The 15,558-nt window shown below is 32.2% G+C and overlaps 1 protein-coding gene across 2 annotated transcripts in view; it reads right to left on the bottom strand.

The window, feature by feature from the left end:
• LOC126739895 (synaptogenesis protein syg-2) overlaps positions 1 to 15,558 on the bottom strand; it is a 478,733-nt gene that overhangs the window by 394,890 nt on the left and 68,285 nt on the right. The window lies entirely within an intron of this gene.

Here is a 15,558-nt window from a genome sequence, read left to right on the forward strand (position 1 = left end):
AATAGCCTGTAATTTGTCATCCGACGAATGAGAAGTTAAATAAATATAACGTTTTTTGTATGGTGTCAGAGATAGCAGTCATTAATTGTGCTTGTTACGGGGGTCGGCTTATAATATGCCGTCGTGATTAAACAAAGTTTTGTATTCGCGATAACTCGTTATTTTTTCAATGCAGGAATACTGTGTATAAGTATTTTTTTTTTCAATATTTTGCAAAAAAAAGGTCTAAAAGCGTCTAAAATTCAAGGCATCGCCGTAGCCAGAAATTCTGCCGCTATATTGGGGACACGTGTGCCGAATATTTTGAAAAGTAATAAAGCTGGTGTGCGATCATGAGTGAAATTTCTGCCATGCTTGGCTGAATATTTTCCTGTCAAATATTCCTTCCTTTTCGTTTAAGTTTGCCAAACATCAAGGACAATATTTGTGTGACCGACTTCCGGGCGAACGATATTTTTCGCACATGGAAAATTTAACATCCAAATCTGCGCGAAACATTTTAGGATTACGTGCAAAGATATCCTCTTCTCATTTGAGAATTCTTCTGTTTCTTTGTTATGAAGTTGAATTCGTCCGAATTACACTGATTATTCAATTATCTAAATTTTTATTTATTAGCACTGTTATTATTATTAGGATCTTTATTGATTTTCTAAAAAGCCATTGACTTTAAGTAAATTTTACAATTATATATAATACAGTATGTAGTATAAAACTAAGTGAATATTACTTTTTTTTAGAAAAATTAAATTAAAATATAATTGGAGTTTTGTAACTGTTATAATTTTTCAAATGTCGTAAGAATGTTGAATATGTGCCAGGAATTCCTGTTCTCTCTTGTTCTACTATGGTGCCCTAGTAAAAAAAAAATTAAAAACAGTCGGATTCGTCAGTTTTTCATTTTAGGAGAACAATTTTTTTTAACAATTAAATTTTAAAGGTTCTTGATTTACAAAACAAAAACGCTCACACTCAATTTTTGATTTTAGAAAAACGATTGTTTGTCTAAATTTTTAACTCCACTGCATTTACCCTTATTTTTAAAAGAGAAAGGGTGTGTTGTGATAATCTTTTGAGCTACGGATCGCCTAGCAAAAATCAGTCAATAATCCGTCTTTATCTTCAGTAAACAAGTAAATGTGAATTAGTTATTTCAGTGCTTTTCTTTCGATTAGATGAAAATGATTTATTCTATTGCGGACAGAGTGGAAATTATTGAATTATACTTTATAAACAATTAATATGCAAGACTAACGGCAACTTTGTTTAATGAGTTTGACATGCAGTAAAACACGTACAACATCGTTATATCCTAGAGTTAGTGGAAAAATTTCAGAAAACTGGTTCGGTGGCAAGTAAAAAACGGAATATTGAAAATCCAGTAAGAAATGAGGCAGCGGAAATCAGTGTTCTCGGTGAAGTTAGTGTGAACCCTGCAATAAGTACCAGAAAACTTTCTCAGAAAATTCTTAAACCTAATAAATGGCACCCATATAAAATTCAACTTGATGAACTAAATGAAGATGATAACGACCGCCGTTTACAGTTTTGCGAAATAATGTGCGAACTAATTTCAGACAATCCCAACTATCTTTTAAATGTTTGCTTCTCAGACGAATGTTTTTTTTCAATGGCACTGTCAATCATTATAATTGTCAGTGCTGGTCCAACACTAATCCAAGGATCTACCATAAGGTTCATACTCAACACCGTCAAAAATTAAACCTTTAGTTTAGCATTTTTGGTGATCATATTTAAACCTTTTGGAAATTATGGAAAACGACGAACGCTACCATGAAGAAAATGCAATATTTCAGCAAGACGGAGCCTCCTCTGTTTATTATGCATTACCAGTACGGCAGTTTCTGGATAAAACGTTCCCTGGCAGATGGATTGGGAGAAGAGGTGCTGTCGAACATCCCGCGAGATCACCCGATTTATCTCCTCTTGATTTTTTTTTAGCGGGGACATCTGAAATCGAAAATGTATGCCAACCGCATCATTCATAAATGCCTACAAATAACACCCGATATTCTTCACAATGTCCGGGAACACTTTGAACAGTTACTGTACTATTGTATGGAGGTAAACGGCAGACATTTTCAACATTTAATAAGATAATGCGTAAGTACTAATCAATAAAATTAAACTAGATTTCTCTGGAACCCGCAGAAGGAAAATTGAATGCTTTTTCGAAAGATGTATCACAACACACCCCTTCCTTACATCACTTGACCTTCACTCCTATTTAAGATTTTGAGGGTAGTTGCAAGCCCCACCAAGGGGTGTGTGAGTATGTTTTGTAGTTATGTTAAGGGATTAAAAGTATTTAAAAAAATTGTCTTAAAATCAAAAATCGACAGGTCCGAGCAAGTTTTTTTTTTTTAAAAAAAAAGGGCCCTAAACCTTGCTGAACTGTTTTCGATAGGCCACCCTGTATATTCTTCTATACATATTGATTCTAGGATCTTTATGTTATATAGTCTTGAAGCGAATTTCGTGTTGTGCTACTAGAGTCTCTGATGGGTTGGCTCAATTTTTGCCCTTTAAAAGAGTTGTTTGTTGAGTCGAAACTCAAGGTAACTTCCAGGTAGTTGAATTTATTTGATCAAAAGGTCTTTAGTCCTTTTAAGATTTCGTTAAAATTCCATATTTTGTTTAAACTATTTTCAAATGATTTAAATATTTATTTTCGTAATTTCTATACTGAATTCGTTTAATGCTACTATTATGGTAGCAGATTCAATATAATAGACAGTTTCTACAGTTTTTATGTTTTTTAGAACAGTTGGTCTAAAATTAAAAAATATTTGACCATATTCTAAAGTAGGTCTGCAGATTGATTTTTACATTTTTATATCCGTTTTGCTATTAATTTGATGGTTCTTGTACGTTAATGCTCGCAAATGCCTTGCTCTGTTAATTGCTTTAGTTTTTATGGCCTCAAACTGAGTTTCACGTCAATTTTAAATCCCAGATAATTAGCGCTTTGCGCAAGGTGATTTGAGGCGAAGTTGCTCGGATTGAGTGGTTAAATAAGAGTTATTGAATTTTTAATGGATTTGGAGTTAACCGCAATTATCGGAAGCAGACCTTAATTTGTTGAATCAACTACTGGAGTGGCAGCTTCTAAACTAAATTGTGCCTGTATAATTTATGCGGTGTTATACGCAAACTGCAAGTTATATTTAGTCGCATTTAAGTTTAGTAGTTGAATGCATGATACTCTCAAGTTCTTAGAAGAGACTTTAGAAGACTTAGAAGTCTTTCACAGATAGTCAAAGTACCTCAAGTATCTAAAATAGACCTTAAGTGCTTGGAAGATAATTAAAAAAACTTGGAGGTCTCTTACAGACATTCAAATAGCTTCAAATACTTGGAGTAAACTCTTTGATACTCTGAAGTTCTTGGATAAGCCTTAAGAAGACTTAGAAGTCTTTTATAGGTAGTCAAATGCCTGAAGGAGACCCTCAAATACTAATAAGTACTTGGAATAGACTTTAAAAGACTTGGAAGCCTTTTGCAGGTAGTGAAATTGTCCAAACACCTGGAGAAACTCTCAAATACTCTTAACAGACTTAAGAGTATCTAGAAGTCTCTTACAGGCAATCAAAGTTTCCCAAATGCTTGGAATAGACCCTCACATTACCCTCAAGTGTTTAAAAGATACTCAAGAAAGCTTGGATATCTGTTACGGACGCATGAAGTGCCTCAAATGCTTGACATAGACTCTCAATTTCTTTGAAGAGACTTTAAAAGACTTGAAAGTCTCTTACAGGCACTTGAAGTATCTCAAATACTTAGAATAGACTCTCGTATATCCTTAAGTTCTTAGAACAGATTTTTGAATACTTGTAAGACGTTTACAGGTAGTCGAAGTGCCTCAAATGCTTAAAATAGACTCTCAAATACACTTAACAGACTTATATCGGCAGTCAAAGGATTTTAAATGCCTAGAATAGATTTTTAATTTTTCTTAAATATCTGGAAGAGAGTCGAAAAGACTTAGGAGTCTTTTGCAGGTATACTCAAATGCCTAAAAAGCTCTTAGATTATCTTCAAGTTTTTGGAAGAGTCTTCAGAAGATTTGGAAGTCTTTTACAGTAACTTAAGTGTTACAAACGCCTGGAAAGAACTTTAAATACTCTTAAGAGACTTAAATGTATCTAGAACTCTCTTACAGGTAGCGAAAGATTCCCAAATACTTGGAATAGATCCTCACATTACCCTTAAGTGTTTAAAAGTCACTTAAGAAGGCTTGGAAATCTCTTACGGACGCACAAAGTGCCTCAAATACTTAAAATAAACGTTCAAATACTTCTAAGTTCTTGAAAGAGACTTTAGAAAACTTAAAAGTCATTTACAGACACTTAAAGTGCCTTAAATGCCTAAAAGACCCTCATATATTCTTAAGTTCTTAAAAAAGACTTTAGAAGGCTTGGAAGTTACTTATAGGCACTCGAAGTGCCTCAAATGCCTGGAATAGACTTTTAGTTACTCTCAAGTTCTTGGAAGAGACTTTAGAAGATTTGGAAGGCACTTACAGACACTCAAATGCCTGGAGTAGACTCCTATGTACTCTTAAGTGCTAAGAAGAGACTTTAGAAATCTTGGAAATCACTTACAAGCAGTCAAAGTCTGTCAAATACCTAGAATAGATTTTCATATACTCTCAAGTTCTTAGAAGAGATTTTAGAAGACTTAGAAGTCTTTCACAAGTAGTAAGAATGTATCAAATGGTTGGAATAGACTCTTAAATACCCTTAAGTGCTTGGAAGATAATTAAGAACACTTGAAAGTCTTTTACAGGAAGTCAAAGTGCCCCAAATACCTGAAAAAGACTCTCAGGAACTCTTAAGTGCTTGAAAGAGACATAAGACTTGAAAATCACTTACAGGCACTTGAAGTGTCTCAAATACCTAGAATAGACTCTCATATATCCTCAAGTTCTTAGAAGAGATTTTTGAAGACTTGGAAGATGTTTACAGGTAGCCTCAAATACCTAGAATGGAGTTTTATATCCTCTTAACTTCTTGAAAGAAACTTAAAAAACTTGAAAGTTTTTTATAGGTAGTCAAAGCATCTCAATTGCTTGAAATACACTTTCAAATTTTCTTAAGAGACTTAAAAGGACCTAAAAGTCACTTGCAGGTAGTCAAAGGATTTTAAATGCCTGGAGTAGATTCTTATAATTTATCGAGAATGTCTGAAAGAGACTTGAGAAAACTTATCAGTCTCTTACAGGCACTTTAAGAGCCATAAATGCCTGAAAAAGGCTCTTAGATTACCCTCAAGCTTTTGGAAGAGACTTCATAACACTTGGAATTCTCTTACAGTAATTCAAGTGTGATAAACGCCTGGAAAGAACTCTCAAGAGACTTATGATTACCTAGAGCTCTCTTGCAAGCTCGAGGTCTCTCAAAGTATCTCAAATGTCTGGTATAGACTCTTGGATACTCTCAAGTCCCTGGAAGAGACTCAAGAAGATTTGAAAGTCTTTTACAGGCACTTACAGACACTTAAGAGACTTTAAAAGGCTTGGAAGTTACTTATTGATGGCACTCGAGGTACCTCAAATGCCTGTAATAGACTTTCAGCTACTCTCAAGTTCTTAGAAGAGACTTTAGAAAGCTTAGAAGTCTTTCACAAGTAGTACAAATGTCTCAAATAGCTGGAATAGATTCTTGAATACCCTCCAGTGCTTGGAAGATACTTAAAAACACTTGAAAGTCGTTTGCAGGTAATCAAAGTGCCTCAAATGCCTGGAATAGACTCTCAGATACTCTCATCTTCCTAGAAGAAACTTTAAAAGACTTGGAAGTCACTTACAAGCACTCAAAGTGCCGAAAATGTTTGAAATAGATTCTTAAGTCCTTAGAAGAGACTTTAACAATACACAGCCACTTAAAATACCTCAAGTTACTAAAATAGACTCTTGTATACTTATTGATTTTTGTATACTATTTAATTAAGTTCTTAGAAAAGACTTATAGTCTCTTGCAGGTAGTCAAAGTACCTTAAATGCCTGGGATAGACTCTCATGTTCTTAAAAAAGACTTTAAAAGACTTGAAAGTCACTTACAGTCACTCGGAGTATCTTAAATGCTTAGAATAGACTCTCATATATCCTCAAGTTCTTATAAGAGATTTTTGAATACTTCTAAGACGTTTACAGGTAGTCAAAGTGCCTTAAATGCCTAGAATGGAGTCTCATATCATTTCAACTTTTTGAAAAAAACTTTAGAAGACTTAGAAGTTTTTTACAGGTAGTCGAAGTGCCTGAGATATTAAAATAGACTCTCAAATACCCTTAAGAGACTTAGAAAGACCTGAAAGTCATTTGTACCAGCAGTCAAAGGATTTTAAATGCCTGGAATAGATTTTTAATTTTTCTTAAATGTATGGAAGAGACTCGAGAAGACTTAGGAGTTTTTGTACAGGTACTCAAATGCCTTAAAAACTCTTAAATTATCCTCAAGTTTTTGGGAGAGTCTTTGGAAGATTTGGAAGCCTCTTACAGTTATTCAAGTATCACAAACGCCTGGAAAGAACTTTTAAATACTCTCAAGAGACTTTAGTGTATCTAGAAGTCTCTTACAGGCAGTCAAAGTTTTCCAAATACTTGGAATAGATCCTCACATTACCCTTAAGTGTTTAAAGGTTACTTAAGAAGGCTTGGAAATCTCTTAAGAACGCACAAAGTACCTCAAATGCTTAGAATAAACGTTCAAATACTTTTAAGTTCTTGGAAGAGACTTTAGAAAACTTAAAAGTCACCTACAGACACTTAAAGTGTCTCAAATGCCTAAAATACCCTCATATATTCTTAAGTTCTTAATAAAGACTTTAGAAGGCTTGGAAGTTACTTATAGGCATTCGAAGTGCCTCAAATGCCTGGAATAGACTTTTAGTTACTCTCAAGTTCTTGGAAGAGACTTTAGAAGATTTGGAAGGCACTTACAGACACTCAAATGCCTAGAGTAGACTCCTATGTACTCTTAAGTGCTAAGAAGAGACTTTAGAAATCTTGGAAATCACTTACAAGCAGTCAAAGTCTGTCAAATACCTAGAATAGATTTTCATATACTCTCAAGTTCTTAGAAGAGATTTTAGAAGACTTAGAAGTCTTTCACAAGTAGTAAGAATGTATCAAATGGCTGGAATAGACTCTTAAATACCCTCAAGTGCTTGGAAGATAATTAAGAAAACTTGAAAGTCTTTTACAGGTAGTCAAAGTGCCCCAAATACCTGAAAAAGACTCTCAGGAACTCTTAAGTGCTTGGAAGAGACATAAGACTTAAAAATCACTTACAGGCACTTGAAGTGTCTCAAATACCTAGAATAGACTCTCATATATTAGGAGACTTAAAAGGACCTAAAAGTCACTTGCAAGTAGTCAAAGAATTTTAAATGCCTGGAGTAGATTCTTATAATTTATCGAGAATGTCTGAAAGAGACTTGAGAAAACTTATCAGTCTCTTACAGACACTTTAAGAGCCATAAATGCCTGAAAAAGACTCCTAGATTACCCTCAAGCTTTTGGAAGAGACTTCATAACACTTTTAGGAATTCTCTTATCTTAATTCAAGTGTGACAAACGCCTGGAAAGAACTCTCAAGAGTACCTAGAGGTTTATTATCGGCCAGAGGTCTCTCAAAGTATCTCAAATGCCTGGTATAGACTCTTAGATACTCTCAAGTCCCTGGAAGAGACTCAAGAAGATTTGAAAGTCTTTTACAGGCACTTACAGACACTTAAGAGACTTTAAGAGGCTTGGAAGTTACTTAATGGCACTCGAGGTACCTCAAATGCCTGTAATAGACTTTCAGTTACCTCTCAAGTTCTTGAAAGAGACTTTAGAAGATTTAGAAGTCACTTACAGGCACTCAAATTGCCTTAAAATTTTTGGTAGAGACCTAAGAAGATACACAGGCATTTAAAGTATCTCAAATGACTAAAATATACTCTTATATACTCTTAAGTTCTTGAAAGAGATTTTAGAAGATTTGGAAATTACTTACAGGCACTCAAAATATCTCAAATACCTAGAATAGACTTTCATATACTCTCAAGTTCTTAGAAGAGACTTTAGAAAACTTAGAAGTATTTCACAAGTAGTAACAATACTCAAATAGCTGGAATAGACTCTTGAATACCTTCAAGTGCTTGAAAGATACTTAAAAACACTTGAAAGTCTTTTGCAGGTAATCAAAGTGTCTCAACTGCCTGGAATAGACTCTCAGATACTCTCATCTTCCAAGAAGAAACTTTAGAAGACTTGGAAGTCACTTACAAGTACTCAAAAAGCCTCAAATCTTTGGAATAGGCTTTCAAGTTCTTAGAAGAGACTTTAAAAGATACACAGGTACTTAAAATAGCTCAAGTTTCTAAAATCAACTCTTATATACTTTCAAGTTCCTAGAAAAGGCTTAAAAAGGCTTGGAAGTCACTTATAAGCATTCAAAGTCCGTCAGATGAATACTAAGTTCTTGAAAGAGACTTTAGAAAACTTGAAAGTCTTTTATAAGTAGTCAAAGTGCCCCAAATACCTGAAAAAGACTCTCAGGAACTCTTAAGTGCTTGGAAGAGACATAAGAAGACTTGAAAATCACTTACTGGCACTTGAAGTGTCTCAAATGCCTAGAATAGACTCTCATATACCCTCAAGTTCTTAGAAGAGATTTTTGAAGACTTGGAAGATGTTTACAGGTAGCCTCAAATACCTAGAATGGAGTCTTATATCCTCTCAACTTCTTGAAGGAAACTTGAAAAACTTGAAAGTGTTTTAAAGGTAGTCAAAGTGTCTCAATTGGTTGAAATACACTTTCAAATACTCTTAAGAGACTTAAGAAGACCTAAAAGTCACTTGCAGGGAGTCAAAGTATTTGAAATTTCTCGAATGTCTGGAAGAGACTTGAGAAGACTTACGAGTCTCTTACAGGCATTTAAAGAGCCATAGATGCCTGAAACAGACTCTTAGATTACCCTTAAGCTTTTGGAAGAGACTTTAGAACACTTGGAATTCTCTTATTGAATTACTAAATGTGACAAACGCCTGGACAGAACTCTCAAGAGACTTAAGAGTACCTAGAGGTTTATTATAGGCCAGAGGTCTCTCAAAGTATCTCAAATGCCTGGTATAGACTCTTAGATACCCTCAAGTCCCTGGAAGAGATGAAAGTCAAGAAGATTTGAAAATCTTTTACAGGCACTCAGAAGGCCTCAAATTCCTCGAATAGACTTGCAAATGTTTTCATCTGTCTAGAAAGATAAGAGGGTTAATTCTTAATGACTGGAAGATTTAAAAAGTTCCTAAAAATGCCTGGAATGGAATAGCAAATCAGTCCAAAAAAGTCAAGGTCAAATCTGTTTTTTTTTTCAGAAAATCGGGTAGTACTTAAATGTTTATGCAAGCTTTAATAAAACGTTTGGCACGTCTGGAATTTCAGGAAACATCACATAAGTTGTAACCTTTAAGTTAAGGGGGTTATCCTTGTGTATGGCCCTTCAAAGTAATGGAAAATTTAACTCTTGATGGCTCGTAGTGTCCTAGGGTAGATATTGTAGTGTCTGTTTTTATAAAAGAAGGCAATAATTTCAAAGTCCGGCAATTACCACCAAATAGCCAGATTTAGGTTTTATACACGTCAAATGAATAAGGCTTTGTTTCTTTGTAGATAGTTATAATTTATCAGATATGCAGTTTTAGTAATTTTACTATTAATTTAAATTTATCTGTGCTTGATTTTATAAAGAAACCTTTTCTTCTTTATTGATCACGTCGCTCTTATCGGGATTTTTTTTCCCAATTGTTTACAATTTCAAGTAAATTTATATTCTCTTAAGCATTTAAATATTACAAATGTAAATATTCTTTTCTAGCAATCTCTTACATTTAGGGTGAATATTTTTGTTGAACTTTTATTTTGTTGTTTTTTTTGAGAGCTTCCTAACTAATAGGTTTTGTCAACAATTTACTTTAGCACAGTTATTTTCTAGGAATAATTTCAAAATTTAAAATCTTCTTATTTCATGCCCGTAATTACTTTGAGTTGCCATAACGGGTTTTCAGTCAAAGGTTGTAAAGTTGCGGGGCTCGGAGAAATCCGGAAATTCATATTGCCGAACATAAATCACGCAAACTCCTTTGTTGGTGGACGTTTATTTGATAATATTGCTGAATTTAGGCATGTCTCTTGCTTTAGAAACCGCTATATATTTCCACCATTAATATGGTGGCCGCAATGGCAAAATTTCCTCTCGGTATTAATCGAGACCTCGGCATATGTATATTAATAAAGTATTACTCAATAATCCAGTTAATTAATATCTAAAACTAGTTAGCTGAAGTAATTATGTATTTTTTTAACAAAATATTATAATTAACTAATAAATAACAATTTACCATGAATTTACTATGAAAAACCTTGTTGCTTTTCTTGACATAAAACTTTTTAATGCGATATTTTCAAACCTAAAATACCCTTTTTTATCGTATGTGCACACAATATGGAGGATCTCGCGCTTTTATTTTAATAACATCATGTAATAGGCTGGTTAATGAAAGTTGTAAGGCTCCGAGGCAAGTGAAACTATACTAAATTGATTTTTAAAATACTTTTCAGCCCCGCCGTTCACTAATTGCATTTTGATTACTATGCACTCCCGACAGTGTAAAATAAAATTGAGGCGACCTCAATTTATGCTATAGAAAACACGAGATCAGTTTTGATTTTTAGAATTTCAATTATAATTTTATATATTATGGTAGATGATATATTCAAAATTATTTTTTCAAATTTAAAAAAAAGTAAAGTGTGGTAAGAAATTAAAGAGAATTTCTTTTAATTAAAAAAATTTGCATTTGAATCTTTTTAAATAAATATTTAGTAGTAATGCTAATATTAGATTTTGCCACTTTAGTTTTTCCAAATTTTTAATAGTTACAACTTTGCAACAGTCTTACTTCTTTCATGGCTTGCCTATGCGGATATTCTTTAGTGGCCTGCGTCAATATTATTATTTATTTACAAAGACGGTGAAACTATTATTAAAGTCTTTGATGCAGGTTGGGAAATTTTGATTATACATTGGATTTTATATACGTTTACAATGGCTCAGTTAATTGTGGTTTGTCTTTTTATATTTATTTATACCGATTTGTGAAAATATTTAATGCGCATAATGTATATATAATATACCTTGCACCAGAGTATATAGCAGCCTTTTATAAAACTTGCCAATCGTATATTAAAATATCTCTGAAATAAAGCTAACTTGCACATATGCTTTTTGTTTGTTTAATTAGTAAGTAAATGTATAATCATTATTTCTCTTATTTTATTTTAATTATAGAACACTCGATATTATGTTATTTCTTTAGGTTTAAGATTGGTTTTCAATTAATTTTTCTTCTTTTTTATTTTCTTTTTTTAGTCGTTAAATAAAGCAGCAATTGTGCTGGATTTTGCAACCTTTTAATGCATTTTCACTTTTTCAATTGAACTGAATAAAAAACTAATTAAACAGTAAAACGAATAAATAATAGTGTTACCGCAAACTATTGAAAATAATAATACAAAACGGCCCAAAAACGTCAAATAATATTTTGGGTTAATACAAAATTCCTAATAGAAAAACGACTATGCGGTATAATGCAATTAATATTAATATTATTATTATTATTATCATTATATCGATATTATATAATTTAATACGTTTTGAATTAAATCGACATGGCATATTAAATAATAACTTTTAGTTTATTAATTTGTATTTGACATCGCATTGCAAAATATGTATAATGTAACACATTTTAGCACGAAATAAGTCACTGATAATAGAATAAAGGGCATGAAATCCCAAACTGGCTCATATTGTTATAATAGGAAGAATGTCGAAGGATTCCTAAGCAATACACGATAGTTAAATATACGTTTATTTTGATTTATCAGATGTGCATTTTGAGTTGAATTTAAACTATAAATATCGGATCAAATGTCCGAATTCCAAAGGAATTTAGTCTTATGTTTATGTTTAAGTCTTGTTTAACAATAAGGTTTATTACAAGCTAATACTAAACAATTATAATTTCATAAAAGTAAAACGTTTAAGTATGGAATATTCTGTAATATTTAAAGACGTTCATAAAGTGCATTTAATGAAATTATTTTTTTTTTAATATCTTTACCACCAATGTAGATTTTTTTTTTTAAATTCGCAGATATGTTTAATGCATCAGAGACCGTTTTTTGATGTACAAAGAAACAAAAAATTACCAATGGCGTCTATAAGGGATTTACAGTAAATACTATTTAATAACAAAAAGTACACCACTGCATTTTTCCAAAAAATAAATTTTAATTTTTACATATTTGTTTAGTTTTGAGCAACTTTATATTCTTGATTTTTTTTCATTTGTATATCTTATTTGGTATAATTAATGCTTCATATACGATAAAGCATTTCTTTTTTTTTTTGTATAATATTTTATTACTACACTATAAGATATATATGTACATGAAAAATATATCGTTACCTACACAGTGGCATACATATGATATCGGGGTGATTTTATCACATATTTGAGGTGTAGTTGATCTTTGTCAAGGCTAGCTATGTAAATACCTCGTTAATTTTTTAAATGTCGAATTTTTCTCCTTTGTATAAACAGAATCGTATATGACGTATATGTTTAATTAGATTCTATACTTTAATAAATATACCTTGACCATATATGGTTGATACCATAGTTTTAATTTAAAAACTGTATTTTTGAACCTACATAGTGAAAGGTTATCTAGGATAAAACAGAATTTCCACTTATTTGCAATAAAAAATGGCAACTATTGTAATTTTCATAGCAATATGCATTGCTTTCAAGAAAAAAAATAGGGTTTGTTCATGTTTCACTTAAAAACCTTAAGGTTATATAAGAAAAATATAAAAACAGAAACTATAAACTTTTTATCACCTATAATTTTTTTTTAAAATATTTTTTTCTTAGGGAATTATTTTCTGAAAAAAAAGCGTTTTGCATTAACTCTACCCTTAGCCCCCCACCCACCCCACACAGTTTACCAGTAAAAAACTGTTTTCAAGAATCACTGTTTTTCAAAATAATACGCATGAATAATAACTGGTTTCGAAAAATAACACAATTTTATATAATTATATTTATGTATAAATATTTAATACTAAAACAGTTCTATTAGATTGGATATTATGGACGAAATACGGTGATTTTTCAAAAGAATTTCTTAGGGGGCAAATGTTTGGGGTGGGTGGGTGGGTAAGGATTGTCTTGATGAAAACGAATGTTTTTGCAGAAAATTGATATTCTTAAATTTGATATAATTTTATATATAAATATATAGTATAAAAACAGCGTTTTGAGTTTGGATAACATGGAAGAAAAGAAACAGTGATTTTTCAGAAGAATTTTACAAATATTTGAGGTATAAGAGTCGAGTTTAAAAGCTAGATATCGTCGGCTTAAGATGCAAATGGCCTAACTCCAAAATTTTAAATTATTCAGGAGATGCAAAAAACTTGTCAGAATGAGAAAATATAATAAAACAAGATAAGTTTCCAAAATATTTTATTTTGTTTAATGCTTGAACATAGAAAATTATTGCTCTTGTCAAAAATAGGCTTTATTCTTGAAATATTGGGATTTAGGTAATATGCGTTCCATGAGCATGGGTTCGTAACAGGAAATAGGCAATAATCTGATTCATTGCAACTTAATTATAAAAAAACTTTAAAGACGCAAGCAAAAGACAAAAAGAAAGAGGCATTTTACAAATGTGGTAAGTTATCATAAAAAAAATTAAAGTCCTTAGGAATTGAAGATTTAAGGTCCATTATGTGTTGAAATTTTTCAGATTTAATTGGTATTGGAGTCGGATACATTAACGGCAACTCTTCTAAATTCCAGATTTTTTTATCTTTTTTCGTCATTCTATAAGGCAAAGGCATCCATTCTTCTGTATGCCTGATTTTAAAGAGAATTCCGTGTTCATTATACTGAAGTGCTCTAATGTTTATTACAGTAGGATCACCTGAGGATCTACCAGGACGGATGGAACTAATGTATTGAACATCTTGAAAGTTTTTGAAATAGGTATGATACCAAGTACTCCATCACGTAGGGTTTCGGATTTATACGAGCAGTTTGACAAATATTGACATAGTCTGCTGGGACGTTTATGACTCGGTTTTTTAGTTTCCGCTCGATTGTGGAGTGCATTGAATCGCACTTCATTTGCGTATGCCCTTTTTCTAAAAATTCTTGCTCTGTTGTAATCCCATGCTTTTGTGCAAAGTTGAAAAGTGCATTGGCAGAAATTGCATTTCTGTTTTGTCCAGTGCAACCATCACTGTACAAAATGACTTTACTAGTAGAGTTTTTTTAGGGTATAATATTAGTCTCTAAAAACTTGTAAATGATGGTAGCAAATGTGTTGGCAGTTTGTCCGGCATGACCCTCATGCCAGAGGAAATAATATCCATTTAAGGATTTAATGTCCATAATTGTAAAATTATGGATTATTAATTTTGTTTTATAATATAGACCGCTGACATTAGATTTTGGACTCAGTAGAACTAATTGCAAATCCATTGAACAATTTTTTACATCTTCTTTTGTTTTGTCAACCTCTTTTTCCTTTCGTGCCTCCTCTTTTTTCTTCGAAGATCTTTTAAGGTATAATTTCTTTGTGCTCTTTCGACAATAATGTGACTCTAGTTTTGGAAGAACTTTACATTCTTTTTGTGTATCGATTTTCGCTTTTCGATTCACTATTTGGGAGGAATTATTATCACGCGTATCATTAATGTCCACCACCAAATCATTTGTAGCCACCAAATTATTTGCAATGTGGTGTGATTTATTTTTTTCAATCAACCAATATGCAACAGTTCTTGGTGCAATTGAAAGAGTATTGCAAAACATTGTTTTGCACAGTCTTATCTTGGATGTTGTATAAAGAAAATATATATAGGAAAATTCCTTTCTTGACTCGTTCTCTTTTTTTCGTTGCCTAGATCTTGAAGTTTTTTTTTTTTCAACCAGCGTCCTTAGAAACAATTGTTTTTCGTTCCACAAAAAATTCCAAAATCTTGTAAAAATTTCTGTTCTTTGATCTTCTGTTATCTCATTGCACTTCATTACTGGTTTTTGTGACTTACCATTACTGCATCTGCATCTCGGTCCTATAGCTTTTGCTTTTTTTTAATATCATAATTCCATTTTTCTTCTTGCTTTTGTTTTCCAAAATATTTCTTTCCTTCTTGTCTCAAAATCTTATTTTATTTCTTCCATTCCTTTTGATCTACATGACGTCTTTTTCTGCATGTCCGTGAAGGGGTTTCGATTGGATTGTTATTTTGTAGCTCTTCTAGTACTTCATTTTCACTTGAACTTGTTTCATTTTCACTGGGTTCATAAGATTTATCTGAACGACTAGAAGAAACTTCAATAACTTTTTCTTCCAAAATGGAAGTTGGTACTTCTTCACCATGAATTGATTCTGGAACGAAATTCTGACGATCTTC

The sequence above is a fragment of the Anthonomus grandis genome, chromosome 8, assembly GCF_022605725.1.
Source record: "Anthonomus grandis grandis chromosome 8, icAntGran1.3, whole genome shotgun sequence".
Taxonomy (NCBI): Eukaryota; Metazoa; Arthropoda; class Insecta; order Coleoptera; family Curculionidae; genus Anthonomus; species Anthonomus grandis.